This window comes from Pleurodeles waltl, chromosome 8 (assembly GCF_031143425.1).
Source record: "Pleurodeles waltl isolate 20211129_DDA chromosome 8, aPleWal1.hap1.20221129, whole genome shotgun sequence".
NCBI lineage: Eukaryota > Metazoa > Chordata > Amphibia > Caudata > Salamandridae > Pleurodeles > Pleurodeles waltl.
Genome location: NC_090447.1, coordinates 1,000,405,837 through 1,000,426,862, shown reverse-complemented (window position 1 = coordinate 1,000,426,862; position 21,026 = coordinate 1,000,405,837). Strand labels below are relative to the sequence as shown.

Sequence of the window (21,026 nt, the reverse complement as noted above, 5' to 3'; positions counted from 1 at the left end):
CCTATTCAAAAAGAAACACTATTTTGGATTATTTAAGCACCTAGAGATTCCAATGCAGGTCAAGCTGTTAAAAAGAATACAAAATGCAACATTTCTTCCCCAGCATAGAACGTTTGTGTCATGCAAGTTATGCAGTCTCGAAATAACCATTTCAGCTGAGCTATAGCAGTTTGGAATTTGTTAACGTTAAAAGTGCAGGTCACGCACAGCTCAGAAAGGAAAATTCACGTTTAAAATGCATTGTTTAGCTAGGCCTAAAATCCACTCATACCGATTAGTATTTTAATGCATTTGATTTTATTAAAATATCTAGCAACACCACCATCTGAAAAAAGATGTCGGGTATACTACCGCTTGATCTTGTACTACTTGCATTATAAGTCATTTTGGTCTGCTCATATTCCCTGGGAGGAGGAGCAACAACTACATCTCCCAGGCCACATTGCTTTGCTGTTCTTGGGTAGGAGGAGGAACTGAGCTCACTTGCAGAGTGGGACGCTTGGACTGCTTGTTTTGCCTCGGGCGGTGAGCAACAACTAGCAGAAGGAGACATAAACCAACCCAGTGACAAAAACAACTTTACGCCGCCTAGATCTTACAGCTGTGACAACCTTCAGGTAGGAGTTCTACGTTACCTTAACATGTACCCGAAGTGAATAGCGTACATACCTACTTTACTTATTATGATGTTTCCATCCCCATAACATACACCCTCTCCTTCTTATCCTGAGACCCTTTTCTAAATATTACAACTTTTCACTTTATTTTTTTGATTAGGGACCACTTTTCAAGTCTTCTCCGTACTTTGTCACCTTCATGTTTCTTCAGAAGAATATAAAACACCATTTTAATTTCTTGTGTGCAGTACTACACAGTTTGCTGTGTCTGCACCAAAACATACTCGGATATTTTAATAGCTACGTGCCTACGAGTACATTGTCTTTTCCTCACCTAAATCTCAGTTTCGCATAACTACCAATCTATTCACAGTCACGAGTGCATCACGATAAGGTAAAACACTTGTTGGCAGGCAGATAGGTGCGCAATGAGCTTACATGGAATAAATGAACCACAAAAAAGAAACCTGGAAAACCAAGAACAAAATAGCTCTATATAATTACTTTTAATTGGTTAAAATGGTGCACTGTGAAATATAAATGAACTGTATTTTCATTTTGTATTCCAGCGCTCTGTTTTAAAGGACCTTACACCCAACTGCTTTTCAGATTATATTCAGTAAAATAGTTTGGCGTACGTTCAGACATTAAACTGAACATTTTTTTGTGATCAAAACGAGAAGGGGTCCTTAACCATCAAATAAGGTGTAACCCCACCGTAAATGATCCCATGAAAATAGTAGAGACAAGGACAGAGTGAAGGCGGAGGAAGGCCCAAAGTCTGTTAGAAACATTTCAATCAGGTAGACTCTGATCTCTCCATCTAGTCCGGGGTAGCTCTGCTGTTCAGTGCACAGGGACTTCCTCTGTTAGAACGTCCACCGTGCACAAGCCCCACATTCAGCTCCTCACCCCTACGTGGCCTGGCACAGCCCCCACCTTCCTCACGCTCTCAATAGGCCTTTAATTCAACCCCTCCCCCCCCCGGTCCCACAGCTGGGGCGCCTGCGCTCCGACTCCTGGCAGACCCAGTACTTAGAAGACCTCCACAGATCATCTGGTCCCATTGCCCCTACCCCACATCTGATACTGAGAGGCTTATCTCCCCTCACACAGTCAGCAGCTGATACACCCCAGTACCTAATCGATTCGACTTGACAGTAGTTTTTCATCTGCTTTGCCAACAGGCCCCAGATCTCGTTTTCAGTTTAACTAGTCACTTATATCTCTAAAGGTAATTCTTTTGAAATGGCAAAGATCGTAAGGTGCAATTGACATCTGCACAACCATAAATAATTGACATTCTGCATCTGAATATACTTTACCTAGTCATGCTAATATTTAAAAGGCATAATCACCAAGACAGGTAATTAAAATACATATAGCAGCAAATCAAATACCCAAAAAATTTACGGAAATAGATTTTCAGTTAACAATAAAATGAAATTGAATGACAACAAAAGAGTAAGAGAACTAATAGCTGTGGGACGGGCATTCCAGAAGGGGACAAAAAGCAAGAACTGTTGAAGAACATAAGGCTCTAAAAAACAGAGTTGTTCTCTGCTTCAGAAACCAAGTCAGATCCATGTTATCTTGAAATTGGAGGCCAGATAACTAAAGATCTTCAAGTGAGTGACCTTGAACTGCAGCTCTTTTAAGGCATAGCGGATTAGGCTGCTTTAGAAATGAGGTGATACGTTTTCATTTCTAGGTGCCCACAACTAGCTAATGAGCAGCATGAAAAATTCCGTTCATAGGAGTCCGAGTGGTTTGAGGTAGAGCGGGGTGAGTGACATTCCGAGAATCAGTTCAAGAACTGCAAAAGGCTTGATCAGAAAGGTGAAAGTCAGTGGATGAAAGAAAAGACTTAACTGAATGCAGGGATGAAAGAGTCAGTTTATCAGCTGGAGCATGATGGGGTTTTCACAGAGAGTAGAGGACCCACAAAGAATATTTAATACACGACGAATGAACCAAGAGAGGATATGGGTGTGTGCGAGTGTGAGTGTGCGTGTGTGTGATGTAGGCTCAGAACAAAGGTACCCTGGAAATGGATGTACTGATTTCAACTTTCCATTTTCCACTCACCGTTAATCACAACTGCATGCAGAGTGTCATAACTAGGTCCCCAATGAAACTATTAATGGAGAAGTTAGAAAATCCAAATAAGTGTGTATTTCAGCGTAGTACACAGGGCATGTGCTCACTGTATTTCAGCACTTAATTTGTAAAATACTGTGTGCTAGTGCTTAAAGCTCAGCTCGGAAGCCAGGGGGGAGGGGGAATTCACTGTTAAAATGTCAAAATGTCAGATGGCCGAATAGGAAGGCTACGCAGTCTTGAATTTACCTCATGTCTCTTTAATGCACTACCACACCCTTTCACTTTTATCTCACTGGTGCAAGTACCTGCATCCTCGCCTACTGAGGTTTTTTCAGTCTTTCACTTCCTCGTCCTTTCCCTTTTATGTGTGTTTCTCTCTCTTGGTCTCAGGGGAATGTCTAAGCAGGAAAAATAAGTGTTGTACTGAAATATAAGTGCCGGCTCACCCCTGCTCAAATTAAGCACTGCCTTATTGAGACAGTCATTCATCATCTGCCTAGAGGCCAGCCACGCTATGGATAAGAACCAGCAGATGAATTGGTATTAATACTTTTAACTCCTTCCTAAGCAAGACCCAAAGGTTTCTACATATTGAATAAATAGAAATTAGCAATTGCGTTAATTCCATATTATCAAAACTTCTCACTTTTTTGTGAAGAGTCACAAGAACAATTCGAAAGAATAAAGCAAATCATATTTCCAGCACCATGGGGCAGTGCTGGACTTTCAAGGAAAGGCAAAAGAGACTGTCATGGGAAGCAACTAGGTCGGGTGATTTTATGTTTTACAAGCAAGAGGGATGGAATGTTCTTGAGAGCAAATTTCACAAAAAGAATCTGTAACATGTGTTAGAACATGGTTAGAGCAATGAGAGATACGGAAATTAGACTGAAAGGAACATGAGAGGGAGAAAAATAGGGAGCACATTTTGTTAAAGCCACACGTCGACAGGCACAGAACACAAATACTTGCCCTAGAGTACCTGTAGTTCTCCATTCATAACAGGAAAGGGTGAGGGAATATTCTTAGTGCATGATCTCAACTGGCCTATTGGATTTTAATCCCTGTAAAAATGTGTGTCACACGAATCACAGTTACAAGTAGTATACAGATTATTACACTTCGTAATTACGAGGTTTGAGAAAGTTAACAACTTTTGTTACATTTTGGCAAGTCAAACAGGCCAGAACTTAGTAAGGGGAAAGTACTTGGTATTTACCTAGACAAAGATTTTAGTGGCAGATGTATGAAGCGTCTTTCCAGTCACAAACGGCCAATTGTGCTGTTTACAACTGGAAAAATGTTTTTCCTATGTACAAAAGGAAAAATGTGATGGTAACTTGTTACTGATTCACAGTTTGCTTTTGCCATTCGATATTTGGAAGGGGCATGCTCAGGGCACCCCTTCCTAATACGAATAGCACTGCAATGTATGAATATTTTGCGACCGGAATGCGGTTGCAAAACATTCATATTTTACTGACTCGTAGAGAGGGTGGTAACCCATTCACAAACTAGAAGAAGTCCCCAGGGGACCCCTTACTCTTTGTGAATGTGGGTGCAAATATTTTTTAAGAGCAGGCTTTTCATTTTTGTAATGTATTCTGTTTTCTGTTTAGGAAAACGGGATACATTACAAAAAAAATGTGCTTTGTTGTAAAAGCAATCAGACTTGCTGGTCTGCTGACCCCAGCAGGCCGCCAACCCTGTGATTGTGGCCATTCCCAAATGGGTTGCAAATTGCGACTTGCCTCATGAATATTAAGGAGGCAGGTCCCTTGGGACCCACTTGGAAATCGCAAGCAGTGTTTGGGACTCTATAGTAAATCATAGTTTATGATTTCCTAATAGCGAACACAAAAATTCCCTATTAGGAAATAGCAAACCACTTTTTTCGTACATCTGGCCCTTAGTGCGATAAGCAGTTGCTAAACTTTCAACTCACTAATAATAAAATTGCAAAGACTACACAGTCCTTTCTCTTTGTCTGAATAATATATGAATATTTCCAGAATTATTCTGTTTTATTCAAAATGTATGTGCGTTGGGGCCAATTCACAAAGGCATGGAAGAGTATGTAAAAGAGTACTATAGGAGTACTACTTTACAACCTCTAAAATGTCTTTATAAATAGGTCCCACAGTTAGTACCTTGATCAAGGTAGCCCAATAGTAGTTAACAAAGAACTGATGGGCTAATTCACCCTATCAGCCAACCTAATCTACTTGCACAACAACGCATAGCATTGCATGCTTGTGTTTTAAGGGCCAAGTAGATTTGAAAAGTAAAGAATGTCCTATAGTGGTGTCAAAAAAATAGCTGGATGAAAATGACACACATGGCATGGGAAGCGTTAGCAGCACCATAAGCACTTTTTGAAATTTTCTGTAGTCTGCTCCATAGCTCTTGGATCCTCCATTGTAAAACATGCAAAACACCACCAAGGCTAACTTTTATGGGCAATTCCAATTAGCATTTTGCATTTTTAGATTTGGGTATATAAAGAAGAAACGTACAACTACAAATAATACAGGGGAAAATAGCATGGACTCAAGAGCATTGAGTGGAAGAAAATCTCATGTTTGTTAGCATTACTAGGTGTAATGAGCTTCAGTTTTCTGTTAATCAGCATTTATTCACATGCGCCCTACCACAGTGTCACATAAAACAGTAAACAATGTTTTCTATTCAGGGCTACACTACGTCTAGAGTTGTGAGGTTATGTCAACCAGTCAGTGATGGCTGCTAACTTTACGAGGGATGGGGTGGGAGAGGGGGGAGGTTACACATGCACACATATACCTCACTAACACCCATTCATTCACTCACGCACTCACAAACCTATTCACAACACTCACTAACAAATACACATACATTCGTACATGCACGCACAAACCAAACATAAAAAAAATAAAACTTACTTCAGCAGCTCCGACAGAGGAGCCTCGGAGGTCCCAGGAGGGTTGGGACTGCTGGCCTCCCTCATTGGCTGACCTAAGCCAATGAGGGAAGGCAGCAATCCCAATCTTTTCACTAAGTTGGATGGGGTCAGTAAGACTGCGGACCCCACCTCACTCTGTAACAAGGTATCACTGATTGACACTTGTCCCTGCTGCTTCAGGGCTTAAAACTGAAGTGCCCAGGTCCAAAGCAATCAGTGATGATCCCCCTCATCATGAGAGGGAGGGCCTCAAGGCACCTTTGCCAGGGTCAAGAGGTAATGCAAACAGGTCTGTGACTTCTTCAGCCCAGCAAAATTCAGCTCAGGCAGCCATGAATCCGTGCATTTAGCGCATGTCCAGCTCCTGGCTGCCTGACCTGAACCAGAAGAATATCTGTCAGGCTGACTTTTGTTCAGCCTGACATATACTCTTCATGTCAGGAAAAAGGTAGGGGATGTGGCCCCTCAACCCATATGGACGGGCCGCTGCTGCAGTCAGTAGTAGCCCACTCAGTCTTGTTTCGTATTGTGATACAGTGTAATTTCCAGTTGTGGGCTTAAAAAGGGTGATGAATAAAGTTACCCCAAATCCTTGAGACCAGCATGGACATGCAGAGTGAGATTTGTATGCACAGCATGAGATCTACTTTCCTCGACAGTATCTGTCACCAAACCAGTACAGTATTAGGTCACTATAACTGACCAGTCCTATGCATAGTCCCTCAAAAGATAGTTTCCCATCTGGAACTCAAAATAATTCCATCTGTCAAAGTCCCAAGAGTTATTATGGAGGACTTCTGACCCCGTGGCCTGATAATGAATGCATGCCAATTGGGTGCATGGAATCTGGTGTAATATCAGGGTGCACCTGTCAAGGCAGAAAACACCAGAAGAGTAGGAATGGTAGAGGACAGGATGGTTCAGGTGATTCACACTTGCACTGGAACTGGTCTCTACTTGGGGACTGAGGGTCTAGGACAAGCTGGAAGTAAAAGTAACTAAGTGTGAGCTGTGCAGAACAGAAGGAGAGGACAAAAGAAAGCAGTTGGAAATGAGCAAGGACAATTTTGGACAGGGAGAAGATGAGAATGAGAATGATGAGAAAAGTAATCAGATGCACCACTAAAGGAGGATGCAGCGCTAGCTTCTCATGCATGAGGGGGTGTTCAAGTCTCAATACAAGACTGAGAGAACTAGAGGAGTGAACACAGGACCAGGGGAAAAGAAGTACTAGGTGGATGGGCTGCGGTCAGAGGAGCCACAACGGACAGGAGTCCTTTCATGAAGGCCAAGGCCAAGAGTTGGATGAGTAGCTGCAGTCAAATTGACAGCTAGGGAATGGACAGTCTCTTCTCTGGATGTTGGCAAACCAAAAAGAAGGCATCTATAATAGTTAATCTACTGTAAGTGAAATTCAGAAAACCCCAAGTTCCCCTCACAGTGTTGAAATGGGTGACAGGAAAAAAGATCCTTCAGCACACAAAACGCCCTATTTGTTGTACATTTCAGTAGTGTCGGACTCTCCCAGGGCCAACCATTCAGATGTACCACATTTGCATCCCTTTAAACCTGACCCAAAAATTGTTTTGAATGCCATTTTCTCGAAAACGGCTGACATTTACTCGCGCTCTTAAGCGACGCCATATCCCACAGTGCGGGCTACTTCAGCAGCAGTTCCCTGCCCACATACCTCATTTCTGGCTGCTCTTGCTTTTGTTGCTGAGAAGGGGACTACATCCCTAGCACGCACCAAGGCCAAAGGCAGGGGACCAGACATTCACTAGCGCTCTTAAGTGCACACCATATCCCGCACCACGGGACATGTGTGGCATATGCCAGGCATTCACCCAGGTGAAGACAGGCCCCAGACAGGCCCATCTTTGCCCGTCATCTCCCAGAAGAAGCTGGGATGGGCCCTCCCTCTTTCAACAGCATTTTAAGGTGTTCCCTTATTACATCATTTGGTATTTTTAGTATTTGGTATATTTCAGTGGATTCATTATGGGGAAACATAAAATAACGCTCCTACTTCTGGCACCACCTTGGATAGTTTGCTGCAGCAGGCAGTAGGGGTGATAAGCAAGGAGACTGACCTGGCTGAGAGGCACCTATCCTTGTCATCCTCCTCTGTCCTACACATCTTGCAGGAGCCACATGATGGTATTACAGTCAATAAATGTCCAACTCAGACTATAAGAGATAAAAACAATGATTCTGTAGAGATTTCAGACATCCTTAACATTTCTTCTGGTATAGAGCATACTGATCATTTGGAAGGGCTGCAAGCCCTCAACCACTCTCCAGGCAAAGAGGGAAAAGCGATGTGCCAACTAGGGAAGAGGAAGAGGGGGCAGAGGGGTGATCAAAATCTAAAATACAGCATCCCGGGCAGTCAAAATGCCCGCATAGCCCATGACAAGAAATAGACAATAACAATTTGTTGATTGGAGGGGAAAAATCAGCTTCACTAGTTGATCTCCAAGGGGTGTCCTAACATCTCTAAATGGATGCCATGCACCCCATTTTGACCAGTTTAGCGTAAATTGAGGAAAAAGTGTCTAATTTGAACCTAGCCTTTCCTGAGGGGCGATCGGCTGGTCCTTTGCTTTCCGGACTGATTGGCCTGTTCTTGAACCCAATGCCATCAAGAGGGCTACAAGCTCCAGGGGAGTATATTATTTCTTCTTCTGGTGAGGCCAATCATTTTTAAGGAGGAGCAAGAAGTGAACCCCTGGATAAAGTTTACAGACCACAAAGAAATTCAAATGGGAGAGATAGGGTTTCAGATCAAACCATAGGACCCCGTGGCCTGTGAAGTAATAGCCATTGTTGTCGTCAAGACCCTGCAAAGCTTCCAGAACAGCAATTACCTCCCCAAGCAACAGCCTCGTGATGGTGTTGAAAGGTGTTCCGACCCTGAGGCAGGATATGAGGGAGAAATATGACCATCTGATGAATAAAGTGGTGCATTGGACAAATGGTAGGCCAGAGGCCAAGTGCTGATACATAGCCAGATCATCAGCACCCCAAAACTGGACAGTAACAATTTTATTGTCAACTTCAAAGACAAGGTGATGACAACAGATATTCTGTCTAGGCTTAGCTTATCTGGGCTACCTCATAAGTAAATTGAAGCACTTTTGCTGTTTTTTTTTTTTTTTTACAGGCCATCAAGCAGAATAGTCCCAGCCCCCATGATCCCCTCCTGTACTGTGACTATTTCCAATAGATTCTTGCCCATTGCACAGCTGCACTAATTGGATTGACTTCCTGCCCAAGACCCCAATCCTAGTCAATACCCTTCTCCTAATGCTGGCCTTGGAGTGGAAAGGCCAGCACTTCCTTAAAAACTATGGCTGGAGTCTTATTTCATTGAACATTGCAGACGCATGCTCAAATGCTCATAATCCTGACTGGATTGACTTTTTAAACTCGGAGGATATTCTCTGTTGCCAGGAAACATGGATGACTGAGGACTTTCACATAGGTTGGTATTACGCCTTCTTTGAACCAGCCCTTGCTTTGCCAGCGGAAAGGGCTAAGGGTGGTCTTGCAACTTTTATATCAGATAAAATTCCAGCATCTAAGGTCACAAAAGTTTGGTCCTCCTCCTTTTTTTGGTTAACTATGCTAGCCCTCCCAATTGAGTATGACATCATGTTGGTATATATTTATTATAATTCTTTTAACCAGCATTTCACTGTTGCCATACAGACATTTCAGGATTATCTGGATTCTTTGTATTTAGTAGCCAAACATAAAACAGTTGTAATCTGGGTATGTGACTTTAATATCACATCATGTTGCCATAGTGGGAGAAGGATATGTAGCTTCCCAAATGTGGTTTGGTATGAACCAAAATAAGGAAAACCTCACTGATTTAAGCATACTTCATATGGGGAGTCCCTAAATTCTTTCATCTTGAAGTATGATCTTATTTTGGCATGCAATATTGTTGACAAAGAGAAATATAAATTCCCATCTGTTATGGGTAGTGCTAGAGGGAGCACCATAGATTTAATTTTCATGTCATCTGAGTATGTTTTATGTCTTTCCGACTTCAATATCATTACAAAGTGCAAGAGTGATCATAATCCTTTAATTTTAGTGCTAAATCATCAGATAACAAAGCCCACAAAGAATAAATGGTGCAACATAGAGTACTTTAAGAAAAGGAGTATCAACATTAAATGGGCTAAGGTGGACCCGGAGGCCTTTAATAGTCAGATCGTGTCTGAGAATATGGTTATTGTTTTGAATTGCCTATCAGACAATGCATCGGCGTATTCTATCTTGGAGGGTTTTGATATTATATGTAGATCTAATTCAGTTAAATTGACTTCAAGAAAACTCTCCCTTGAGGGGCAACACACATAGATTGTTCAATTTAACCTGTACATTGTTGCATAAACAGTAAAAGGCAACACTAAATAAACACCCACGGTCTCCAGATGATGTTGGAGCTGCAAGAAGGTTATATAAATGCATTGTGGGTGAAAGAATGAAAGAGATACGAACTTAAGCATGAGAGGATCTTTCAGTGGCTGTCAGGGTGAGAAACAATACCTCATTTTGGGAAATAATTTATTACCTGTTTTTCATAGAATGAGATGCCCTCAGGTTTGAATTACTGATCCCAGCAGATTTATGGGTGGCTCATTTTACAGAACTTGTTCATTCTGAGTGTAGCTAATTATTATCCACACCTCCAGTGAATGAAAATAATTTGCCTGTTACAAGGACCGAGGACCATCCTTTCGTAATAGAAATCAATGAATTGGTTAGCGCCATTAGGAAATATGCACTTGGGAAAGCGCCAGGCCGTGATGGAATCCCTGAAGACATCTTTAAATACAATAGTGACCTTTGGGCATCCCTGTTAATTTACGTATGCAGGAGCTCTGTGATGGGCCAAATACCCAATTCCTGGAGACCAGCTACAATTGTTCTGATTTAGAAAAAGAGGGGGTAGGGAATTAGCATCCAGGTGGTATAACAAGGGGTCAAGAGAAGTAGAATAGGTTTGCAAGACATATTTATTATCAAGATTTCACAGTCTTATGATATGTAGGTGGGCTTCCTCAGGTTTAATCTCTCTTACTTTCTTCTTTTGCAGGTCCTAGGCCCAGAGTCTACTCACCGGTTTCTTGGAACAAAGAAGAGTAATGCAGGTAAGTTATCTCATTCATATGTAGTACTTTGTTGTCTTTATGGTCTCCGTTGTCCTGTTACCACACGGTAGGCTAGCAGTCTCTATCTTTCTGTAATCTTCTTTGTCGTCTTCTGGGGCTTTTTCCGGCATTCCGTGTCCTCGCAACTCTTCCTCTGGCGGTAACAAGCCTTCAGGGTTTTCATGTGCACTTTTGTATTGGTCCTGCCTCCGGGGCCAATGACCAAGCCACACTTCCTCAGTCTCCAGTGGAATGGGCTTAAATGGGCAAGAGGAAACCTGAGAAAGGATGAAAAGTGTGTCCTTTAAGTTTCAGGTCAGAAAGAAAAGGCCAAGGCACAATTTCAGTCATATGTTCCTTTTGATCACGGGGGGGATCAGCACTTACCATCATGTTGTAGACCAATTGTGCTGTTAAATTCTAGCATGAAGATTTTAGGTAGAGTTCTTCCGTCCCAACTGGAATCATGGGTCACTGAAAATAATATCTTGTCCAATGTGCAATTTGCCTTTAGACCAGGTACTGGCACTGTAGACCTGTGTCTAAACCTTTATCGGATAGCGGGAAAATATGCAATGGCTGAAAAACGAAACCTGCATCTGCTGTTTATTGATTTAGCTAGCGCTTTTGACCTGGTCAATCATTCAAAACTCGGGGCCCTGATGGAAAGTATAGGGGTGGAGACTGAACTCCTCGCACTAATTAAATGTCTAAATCAGGATTTAACTGTCAGTATTCATTATGGCTTACAGATCTATGGGGGGTGAGACAGGGCTGTATTTTAGCTCCATTTTTTTCTCCTTTACATAAACGGGATTTCTAAGCATCTATCTGAGGTAAGAAAGGACAAACTATGGATTGGTAAGCAATCCATCTCAATTTTCCTGCATGCAGATGACGCCATGTTGATTGACCACACAGCAAACAGCTTACAGGTCTTATTGGACTCTTTCTCCTCGTATAATGTTGAAATCCTTTGCTAAGGGGAAAACAGCTCTTGAGAAGGTGAAAGATTTTAATTAGTTTGGGATTATTTTTAGTCCCTCTTTTAAACTGAATTTACTTTTTGATTGCAAGGCCACAACAACTTAGTAGGAATATGGAGGCACTTTTCAGATTTACACATAGGTTGGGACAAAAACCCATCAGAGAGATGATTAATTTGTACAAAAGTAAATGTATTTCTGTGGTGCTTTACGGAGTGGGTTCATGGTGGTATACAAATGGAACAATCCTCAAACATGTAGAAAACCATTTCACATGGAGGCTACTCGTGGTTCCCTCAGGGACTACCATTCTGTTTTGACACAAGGAACTAGGCGTCTCTTTTTTGGAAGTTCAGGTGGGTCTTGCACCACTTTTGTTGTTGGTTAAGATCTGGGGAAATCCAGAGGCAGCCTTGGTCAGATCCTGTGTTTATGATTGGTTATCTGTGGATGGGATTGCCCAGCTTCCTGGATCTCATTCCTGAAGGCAGCCTTTGAGATAAGAGGCCTGAAAGAACTGTTTTATTACCCTTAGGTGATAACTCTAAATGGACATTACAGGTGTAGCAGTATCTGGTGAGAACCACACTAGAGGTCCATTTTAGAAAACCACCCATCTCCTCTCAGTTCACTGACAATATCAACATCTGTTGGGTTAAGGTGTGACTCGTTCTTGATGGCTATGTTCAGGATCCTCATGTCGACGTATATTCTCACTTTCTCTGGCTTCTTGAGCTTCTTGGTGACAATGACTGAGGACACCCATTTTATCGGCACTTTAACCCTTTTGATGATATCAACCTTCTCTAGACTTTTTTTTATTTCTGCTTTCATTTTTGGTCTAGGAGGCAGGGGATGCAATGGTGTTGCTGAGCCACAGGCTGAACTGACAACTCTTTATCTAGGGTCACAGTCGGATTCTTCAGGCACCCTATGCCTTTGAAGTGATTTCAGAAATCCTCCAGGAGATCATCCAGTTGGTTAGTGTGCACTCACAGTGCAAAGTGTACTATATGGATTCCTCTGCCATCCAGCTGTTCATTGTGGAATATGTGTGAGGGAGCCCCAGGTTCTGTAAGGGTGTGCAACAGTTTGTGTATGTCTGTTCCTGACGGGTGTAGCACCAGGACTCTTTGCATAGAAACTCCTGTGGCTGTGAAGTACAAGTCCAGCCTCTCCACCCACAACTTCTACTTGGGCACTATGTTGAGGGGAGCCAAGAGATCACAAATGGCTCCACGGCTAGAATGCCCACTGTAGGTTCCAGGAGTGGTGCAGGGTTCGTGGTGTCACTTACTGTTGGGCCACTAGAAGGTTCACTTGGGGTGTGGCAGCAACTGGCAATGCAAAACGGTGGCTGTCCTAAAGGCCAGGTGAGATGGTGTGCTCATCATCCTTTACTCCTGCCAAAACTGCAGCTGTGACCTCCTGCGATGGTGGACCCAGACTCTGTGGGCTGGTGTGCACCTGTTAGCCTCCTCTGTCCACCTCGTATACAAAGCACTGCCATCACAGTACAAAATGGGCCAGGATGGGTGGACAGGCGCGTGAGCTCAGTCAGTACCTCCACTCTCTGGCCGGAAGACCTGGAGTCACGTAAGGGACAGGATCACGTGGCACTGCTGCAAAGGGGAAACACCCAGTCAGGAGCAGACGAGCCTTCCAGGAGGCCACAGGGCTCTGCAAGCATTGCAGCATCATTGTGTAGTGTAGTTTTCACCGGCATGCCGCTGCCAATCCGATGTCAGTGGTGCAGGGGCAAGCGGGCTAGAAGGGACGTGGTCGAAGTACCGCTCTCATTGCCAGTGTAGTGGTGCACTCGGAGGGCCTCGGACCAGGTCAGGGTAAGAAATAACGCTAGTACACAGGTTGCAGTTACTGTCACCGCACTATTTATTCTTAACCATAAGTCATCTCCGGGCTATTCCACCTGCTCCATGAGCCCCTGAGACAACGATCAAGCACCCTCCCAAATGACCCACTCCCTTCAACCTGAGAGAGGGTCAGACATTAGAGTGCTATTCTACTGAGTTGGAACAGAGAAGGAGTGACCCTGCTACTCTCATTTCACATGCTGCTTTTGTCCGAGTGAATAGGGTGTTTTTCCAGGAAGGAATACTGACAATATCCCTGTTGTGGGCAAAACGAGCAAAACTTATGAACAAGTCACATGAAACCAATATACCAAGAGGCAAAGGAGTCCACAGAAACCGCCTACAAATGACTTTTTTTCCTCCTGAAAAGTGTCATTTTTGGAAGTTGGTGAAAAATGTGCATTGAAAAGGTAGCCTGTTAAGTAAAGGTGAAAAAAGCGAACAATTACGTTGGTTTGTTCCTTCGCATATGTAAAATAAATTTGAGGCCATGTTTATGCATTAGATTTTTGCGTAACAATCGTAAAATATATTTATCGTCTATTTACATCATGGCGGGCTAAATTACACAATATAATTTGTTCCTTTTATGCAAACTATGACCCATATGCATGGACACATTAATTTGACTTAAGCTGTTTTTAGGCACTGAAGAGCGATGCTGGTTTAATCGCCTGCTGGAATTTGCAGAAAACACGAAAAAAGTTAATTATGGTCATCAAAGTTGGGCATGCTTACCATTCCATAAAACTAATAGTAACGTTGATTCCTGCATCATGATGTGCTTTTTGTTTTAGAACTACAATACATATTTTCTCTTCTCTCATTAACAGTTTATTTTCATTAGTGTGAAGGCATGAATGTACTGTTTATATTAGAATTTGAAAATAATTAAGGTTATATGTCGGGACTCAATAATTAATAGCATTCATTACATCTAATAGAATTTGGAAATAATTAAGGTTATATGTCGGGACTCAATAATTATCAGTATTCATTACATTTATTTGCACTAAATCAGATCTAGTAATTTGCTAAACATTCAAGTAGGCTTTTAAGTGCCTTGCAAGTTCCAACCTAAAGCTCTCCTTAGCTTTGAACAACATCCTTGCTAAATTTTACAGGCAAAAACATTGTTTAACTTCTGTTATTTACAATCTGAATGGGCAAGAAATTTTCTTTTTTGTTCGTTTATTGGTGTTTATTAAAAAAAAAGCATGGTGATCTTTTTCAATGGTTATCAATTGAATGTTGTCAGGAATGCAATAAACTGATTGGCTAAAGATAAACAATAAGTTCCTTCATGTTGTCACTTCAGGGAAGTTCAGATGTGACTAATCACCTTTCGATAGCCTTCCGAGATGAGAGGGTAAAATTGCGCAGCTGAAGAGACCACAGAAAGAGCAGGAAATTGGAAGCAACAGCCTACGGTCTGGTGGTCGGATCAAGTAAACTTTGTTGACTCACCTGTCTCTGAAACTACAAACCAAGCCCTAGTGGAATGTTGACCCCAACAACAAACAAGACATCAGAAACAAGCATATTCAATAACACTGCTAAAATTCCCACAAGGCAAAACGCATTCCACTTTACATTTGGAACAGTTAAGGCAGATTTTATTACAAGACCGGAGGCTCATATTATGCAGCCTTTTATTGCTTTAATTTTAACAGCAGCCAAGTAGAAACTACAGTTCCCAGTGAAAAACAAACTACAAAAGTGACATCATAAAGGAACATCCAATAGGACGTCGAACACCAGTACTAATATCTTAACTGCGAGCAACAAGCCCTCTTTTCTTGCGCTCGCAGTCAAGATAAGTATCATCATTTCCTCTCTTCATAATGTTGTTTAAGTACATTGTTATAAGTTTTTTTTTAATCTAGTTATATATATTTAATGACAATGTTTAGTTTTTGAGATTGTTTATGACGCTTTGTATGCACGTTCTATTCTCGTTGTGCAGCGCATCTTTCAACGGTCATTTTCGGCCGTTGAAGAAGCGCGCGTGCAAGCGCGCGCATTTTCTCCGTCATTCCTCACCTGAATAACGCGTCCATTCAGCCCCTCGCTCTGAACTTCATTTTGAGCATATTTTCGCTCGTTTTTCCTCATTCGGGCTCAAGATTTCGGTCAGTGCCAGCACGCAGCTTTATCCTCAAGGCGTTTTCCTTAAAAGAGACTGTTGTTTTCAGGAACCGCCCCCAAATTCTGGGCTCCTGCCCCCCTTTAGCCACTCCTTCTCTCCTCTCCTCACAGTTTTAACCCCTGTTTAACCAGATAGTTTTCAATACAGATTTTTTTGCCAAATCTTTAATATATTTTATTTTCTGACACATATATATTTATTATTATTGCCCTTTTGATTATAATGGCTGAGGAAGAAGATTCCCAGGTTTTTCAAGAGAATTTGAAATCTTTTATCAAAGATTCAGTTCAGCAAGCAGTTGCTGTTTCTATGTCTGACATAACTAAGAATTTGGAAGCCTCCTTTTCTAAGATTATGTCCACTTCTAAAGTGCCTTCTAACAAAGGCAAGAAACGTGCGGCTACCCTCCCGGTACCTTCAAAAGGCGTTTCTTCTGGTCCTTCCACCTGAGAGGTGTTTAAATCGGGTTCCTCTCTTTCTCCAATTCACATTACACAATTGAGAGACACTGATGATGAGGATGATGACTCCCCTAGTCATACTGATGATATGGACAGATCTTCAGATCCATTTTCGTTTGGGCCTCTGGAGAAAAGGCGTAAAACTTCTCCTGGTGACGGTGGTGACGTTCACCCTGTGTCTCATATTTTGGTGGACCATTCTGGTGAGCCCATGTTTGACCCTTCCCTAATGGTTCATCCAAATTCAAAAGAGTGGTATCCATCTGACCATGTTGCTGACTATGTCTCCTTCTTTTTACGCCACCCTCTTGATAAAGCTACCCGAAATAAACTTAAATCAGAATGTCCTCGCCCCTCGTTACCTGATAACATTACTTCTACACCGGTTATTGACCCCAATATGCTCATGTTTTTTACCAAATTTGGCAAGGATCCCAAGAAAGGTGTCGATAGAGCCTGGTCAGGTTGTCAAGACAAGCTTCTGGATTTGGTGGGTCCTCTCACCAGGATTTTTGATTTGGCGGAGGAGGCCAAAATGGACAACATCCCGATAGACCCTGAGGTTCTCTCGAACTGTGCGCAACAGGCTATTTGTATGTTGGGCAATGCCAATACTCAACTGTCCATTGAAAGGAGGAAAAGTCTCCTGTTGAAAATTGATCCCAAACTGGCTTCTTTGGCCTCCAAAGATGATGGTCCGTCAGCTAAGGGCCAATTATTTGGAGATTCTTTTATCAAGGAGCTTGGCAAATACGTGTCCACCTTTGCCTCCCTTGACAAAGCTCAACTTTCCATGAAAAAGATCTTCTCATCTCGGGTTTTTGCCAGGGCCGGCAAAGGCAGGAGTCGCTTTGCCGGCCGCTCCATCAGAGGCCAATATACGAACAGAGACTCCTACAATCAGCAATACCAGCTTGACAACTACACAGTAACAAGCCAAGATTCTACCCCCGTCGCTCAAGAGGCTATCGTCACAGGGGCTACGCCAACAAAGGAGAACAAACCTCCGGTAAGTGTTTCCAGTTCTGGCCTTCCTCCAGGAGGAGGCATACTGGCTCTATTTCTAAATTCATGGCTTTCTCTCACTTCAGATCCCTGGATAATTCAATCCATTCAAGGATACCTATTAGAGTTTTACCAAACCCCAATTCAATCCCGTTTTCCTCTTCCCCTTGTTTTTTCCCAAGATCAAACCGATCTTCTGCACGACGAAATCCAGTCTCTCCTCGCCAAGCATGCTATAGAACCTGTCCTGTTCGACCCTTCAGGTTTCCTCAGCACCATTTTCCTCGTCCAGAAGAAAAATCTGAAATTTTGTTTAGTTTTAAACCTAAAGATCTTCAACAATTTTGTGGTTTACCGGCATTTCAAGATGGAAACTATCCTCCATCTCAGAGACATTCTGCTTCAGAATGATTGGTTGGTCAGATTGGACCTTCAGGATGCTTACCTCACGGTACCAATTCATCACTCACACAGGAGATTCCCTCAATTCCAGTGGCAAAGCTCTTTTTACCAGTTCAGAGTTCTTCCTTTCAGTCTTTCTTCCGCTCCTTGGTATTTCACCAAAATTCTCAAGCCCTCGGCGGCCTTTCTCCGCGCTCACGGTGTTCGTCTGATTCTTTATTTAGACGACTTTCTTTTGATGGCACAAGACAAACGTCTTCTTCTTGACCATCTTCAATTTTGTCAGAACCTTTTTCTCAGCTTGGGTTTCCTCATCAACTTTCAGAAGTCGGTTCTAATTCCAACTCAGAATTTGGAATTTCTCGGTTTTCTCATAGACACTACTCAGTCGGTGCTTCAGCTTCCTCAACACAAGGTATCCTTAATCAAGAAAGAAATGTGTCAATCCTTATCCCTTCCTCACATCTCTCTCAGAACTCTAGCTCGTCTAGTAGGGCTCCTGGTTTCCTCTATTCAAGCCATTTTCCCAGGTCCTTTACGTTATCGCGCCCTTCAATGGCTCAAGATCTGCCATCTTCACAAGGGTCTCGCTTATTGAGACCCTTTGGTTCTAGATTTCGAATCGAAGGAAGAACGTCTATGGTGGTTGACTCATCTAGACGCCTGGAATGGCAGAACTATCTTCTCTGCCGCCCCAGATCTTGTATTAGAATCCGATGCAAGTCGGACCGGTTGGGGCGCAAGATGTGGTCAGTTCTCGACTGGAGGCGCATGGTCTCTGAAGGAGTCCTTCTTGCACATAAACAGTTTAGAGATGCTTGCAGGTTCCTTTGCCATCCGCACCTTTACAAAGGACAGAGTAAGTTGCACCATCCTTCTAAGGATGGACAATTTGTCCGCCGTCAGGTATATCAACCATCTAGGCTGTACCAAGTCCAAGATTCTCTCCACTCTGGCGAAACATCTTTGGGAGTATTGTCTTCCTCGTCGAATCTCAGTCAAGGCAATGTATCTGCCAGGCAGGCTGAATACGGTAGCAGACTGGTATTCCAGACATCTTCACGACTCCAGCGATTGGCAATTGCACCCTTCAATATTCAATCATCTTACTTCCATCTTTGGCAAAATGTCCATAGACCTTTTTGTTTCTCACCTCAACTCTCACCTTCCTTCCTATTTCAGTTGGAGGCCAGATCCACAGGCTCTTGCCACGGATGCTTTCCTTCAGACTTGGCCGTCATCCCTTCTTTACGCTTTTCCTCCCTTCCTGCTCATTCCTCGAGTCCTTGCACAAGCACGCAGACAACGGTCCACTCTAGTTCTCATAACTCCTTTCTGGTAGGCTCAACCTTGGTATCCAACTTTATTGGAGTTGGCAATCTATCAACCCGTCTGGCTTCCTCACTTCCCCAACCTCCTCTTAGATCCCCAAGGCCAACAACATCATTTGATTCTCAGCAATTCCTTGTTCCTCATAGCTTGGAGGATTTCGGGTCGTCCTGGAGAACCCCAGGAATTTTGGAGGATGCTGCTAAACTCATCCAGCAGGCCAGGTCCCCTGGTACCTCCAAACCCTACAAATCCACATGGGCCCTTTGGAGCAGCTGGTGTATGGACAGGAATTCAGATCCCTTTTCAGCTGATGTAGTGTTGGTTGTGAATTTCCTTGCTTCTTTAGCCTCCCAAGGTAAGGCCTATCGCACTATTAATATTTACAGATCTGCCATCTCTGCTGAACATCAAAGAATCAATGGCAGACCAATTGGTGAACATCCTCTCATCTGCCAATTGTTAAAGGGAGTAAGATGTGTTTTTCCTCCATCTCCTAAGTATAATGTTATGTGGGACGTTAATTTGGTATTAACATTTCTTACAACTTGGCCAGATAATGATTTACTCTCTCTCAAACAGCTTTCTGCTAAATTGACTATGCTTTTGTGTCTGGTCTCTCTCAAACGTGTTTTAAATGTTAAGGCATTGGATGTTACTTCCTTTTTCTTCTCTCCCCTTGGTGTTTCTTTTCAGATCAAGAGACGTACTAAAACTAATTTAGCTTGTGTCAATTATCCGTTTTTTCCCTCTCAACCCAAATTGTGTGTTGGAAATTGTTTGAAAAGCTATGTGACTCGTACTGCAGATTTGAGATCATCCTCTGCCTCCCAATTACTTATTTCCTTTCAGAAACCCCACAACCCTGTTTCTTCTCCTACTCTGGCTCGTTGGGTCAAATGGGTCATGTCCCTAGCTGGCATTGATGTAGGGATTTTGGTGCCCATTCTGCTAGAGGGGCTATGGCCTCTCGCGCTTTCTGGGCAGGATCCTCTTTACAGGATATTCTCAAGTCTGCAGATTGGTCTAATTAAAGTACTTTTAGAACTTTTTATTGTAAACCAATTTCTCATGTTTCAGATTCAGTTCTTGCTATGCTTTGAACATGCATAATATGAGCCTCCGGTCTTGTAAAAAAATTGAGATTTTCCTAGCCTTGGTGTCTGAAAGGCTAGATTATATTAAAGACATGGAGGTGAGTATTATCCCGCCACTGTTTCTAACCCGCCCTGTATCTTTATTTCAGTGCCAACTCCCTCTTCCAGCGTTGGCTCTTCATGATTTAGATGGACAACTTTTACCAGCATTGGATTCTGCTATCAGCGTGCACTCTTCCCAGACTTCGCTCTGCACTCGCCATCTTCGGGATTGTTTCATGGACATTGTGACATTGGTTTCTATTTTTTATGTCATTTTGTTTGTTACTTTTCCTCTTTAGTTTCGCATCAAGAAAAGAGGGCTTGTTGCTCGCAGTTAAGATATTAGTACTGGTGTTCGACGTCCTATTGGATGTTCCTTTATGATGTCACTTTTGTAGTTTGTTTTTCACTGGGAACTGTAGTTTCTACTTGGCTGCTGTTAAAATTAAAGCAAGAAAAGACTGCATAATACTCGCCTCCGTGTCTTTAATAAAATCTAGCCTTTCAGACACCAAGGCTAGGAAAATCTCAATTTCATTACGTGCCTTGTCAATCTTTCCCGTCCTTGCCCTTTCGTTAATGAGCTCTGTCCATACAGGGCACAGATTTCACCTAACCAACTAAACAAAGATAAGCCCTTAACAATAAGGCTGATAATGTCAACTTCCTGTGTCATGAGCCATAAATGTATGGTTAAATACCATTATTTTCTCTTATTTGTATGTGAAGATATGGTCCATTGGTCCAGTTGCATCTATTCTGCTAAGGGGTATTTATTTATTGTGTGGACCGGCTGTTTGTTTTAGCTGTAATAATTAAATATATGTCTAACTTGAGGGCCTGCAACAG

General features: G+C 42.6%; 1 long non-coding RNA gene across 1 annotated transcript; it reads left to right on the top strand.

Moving 5' to 3' along the window:
- Positions 1–496: 496 nt before the first annotated feature.
- On the top strand, positions 497–20,531 carry LOC138249181 (uncharacterized). Its single transcript, XR_011194763.1, has 3 exons — positions 497–617; positions 10,778–10,832; positions 20,285–20,531. It is a non-coding gene; the product is annotated as an uncharacterized lncRNA (long non-coding RNA).
- Positions 20,532–21,026: the final 495 nt, after the last annotated feature.